Source organism: Schistocerca americana, chromosome 3 (assembly GCF_021461395.2).
Source record: "Schistocerca americana isolate TAMUIC-IGC-003095 chromosome 3, iqSchAmer2.1, whole genome shotgun sequence".
In the NCBI taxonomy this organism is placed as follows: domain Eukaryota; kingdom Metazoa; phylum Arthropoda; class Insecta; order Orthoptera; family Acrididae; genus Schistocerca; species Schistocerca americana.
In genome coordinates this window covers 591,142,918-591,145,134 of record NC_060121.1, presented here as the reverse complement: position 1 = coordinate 591,145,134, position 2,217 = coordinate 591,142,918, and the positions used below count along the sequence as shown (strand labels likewise).

Here is a 2,217-nt window from a genome sequence, read left to right as displayed (position 1 = left end):
GTTGGGCCTTAACCCAACACACGTTGGGCCTTAACCCAACACACGTTGGGCCTTAACCCAACACACGTTGGGCCTTAACCCAACACACGTTGGGCCTTAACCTGCTCTGTAATTGTCATACGACGCGTTAAATTAGTGTAGTGTTGCCTAACTGCAACCCCCGCAATATAGTTTGCTACTCGCACTGCCCGGTCCCCAGAGTATCGCTTCATGTGAAACACCTTGCAGCTATACACTGTAATGCGGATGGCAGTAGGACGTACATGCTCAATGCCCTTCGCAGTTGTTCATTGGCATTCGCATGGCGAAGCACAGCCTACGTTGTGGTACGGCTTGTGTCAACTGTCCGCTGATGTTGTACGTCCAAATCACACACTGTACTGCACATTGGTCCTCATGTACTGAATGATACATCGTGGTACATGTGTGACCGTACCACGACTGCGCCAACAACGGCGAACCATACGGTCCAAATATTGTGCACTCAGCTACGTGTCGTCTCCCTATAAGAGCTGGATTGCAGTATGGTATGCCGTGGATGGCGATCAGCATGAGCCGTCTGTTGATGTAGTGGCGCGTGTTGTCAGACGTAGTCGTCTCCTCTCACACACCGTGATAGCATGGTGCACTGCGTTCCACATCTGCGACATGCGACAGAGGCCGGTTGACAGTCGTTCGCGCAATGGACATCGCATACGTACGGGGGCCACCTTCCACGTGTTCGCGAAGCGTGCACATGTTGTTGCGTGTATGTGGGCAGACATAGTGTGTCGTGACACCTGACACAGGCATGCAACAATCGTTGAATTTGCAAATGGCGATGGACGTCTACGTTTGCTGGTGACGTTACGCAAATGAACAACTGGTAAACCGTTGTGGTGCGGTTGTTCTCGCTAGAGGTGAATCAGTGATGGCGACGATCGGTTGAGCTACCAACCGGTTGTTTCAGCGATACCCACCATGCCCACGAACGTGAATGGCATGTGGGTGTGAAGCGATACGCGGCGGTGGCTGGGTGGGACCGTCCCCGGCCGGTGAGGGGGGGCCTCCCGGCGTGCTGGCCGCGCGGTGCGTGGGCGCACGCGCTACAGCCGGCTGGTGGGGGCGGCCAGTGGCAGGCGCGCCGGCCGACGGAGGCGGCAGGCGGCGCAGCTGCGCGCCGGCGCACCCTGCACGCGGCGCCGTGCGGCCAAAGTAGGTCCTCGCGGGCCCGGTGCGAAGCGCGGTGGACATCTGCAGTGTGCTGGTCCGATTGAGGACTGTGTGCGCTGAGGATGCGCCGCCGCCCGGCGCTCGGCGCCGCGACGCCGTCTGCTGCTCGGTCGCCTCTGCGGTTCTCGCAGGTGGATTGTATCGCAGCTGTGCGGACGTGTTGGCGCGTGCGCTGTGCTGGGAGAGTTCGCTTCGGCACCCAAGTGGGGCTTTTGTCCTTCTGTGGCGCTGGCGTTGGAGCTGCCGGCCACCGTAGGTGGCGCGTGTTGTCTCCCGCCGGCAATGCCACGACAGCACGCTCCCGGGCCTCTGTCGGCAGCGGCAAGCTCAGTTGGGAGCACGGGTGGTCGCACCTAAAGCGTCTACTCGCCAAACTCCGGGCGATTGCGCCACTCTCGAACCCGACCAAGTACTTAGGACGGCGCTGCGCGCCGCCGGGACCTGAGAGGGTTTCGAGGTGTATTGTGCAGGGGAGCTCAGCCTCCTCCTGTTTGCAGAATAATTGAGCGGACGCTTGCGTGTTCGCGCGGGCCCCCGGGACACACTCCCGGGCGGCCGGCTGCTCAGCTCTAGTTGACGCAGCTCCCTGGTTGATCCTGCCAGTAGTCATATGCTTGTCTCAAAGATTAAGCCATGCATGTCTCAGTACAAGCCGCATTAAGGTGAAACCGCGAATGGCTCATTAAATCAGTTATGGTTCCTTAGATCGTACCCACGTTACTTGGATAACTGTGGTAATTCTAGAGCTAATACATGCAAACAGAGTCCCGACCAGAGATGGAAGGGACGCTTTTATTAGATCAAAACCAATCGGTCGGCTCGTCCGGTCCGTTTGCCTTGGTGACTCTGAATAACTTTGGGCTGATCGCACGGTCCTCGTACCGGCGACGCATCTTTCAAATGTCTGCCTTATCAACTGTCGATGGTAGGTTCTGCGCCTACCATGGTTGTAACGGGTAACGGGGAATCAGGGTTCGATTCCGGAGAGGGAGCCTGAGAAACGGC

The 2,217-nt window shown here is 58.2% G+C and overlaps 1 non-coding gene across 1 annotated transcript in view; it reads left to right on the top strand.

Moving 5' to 3' along the window:
- Window positions 1-1,795: 1,795 nt before the first annotated feature.
- Window positions 1,796-2,217, top strand: part of LOC124608793 — a 1,910-nt gene continuing 1,488 nt past the window's right edge. The window contains exon 1 of the ribosomal RNA XR_006979359.1: window positions 1,796-2,217. This exon is cut by the window's right edge and continues 1,488 nt beyond it. This is a non-coding gene — a ribosomal RNA (small subunit ribosomal RNA).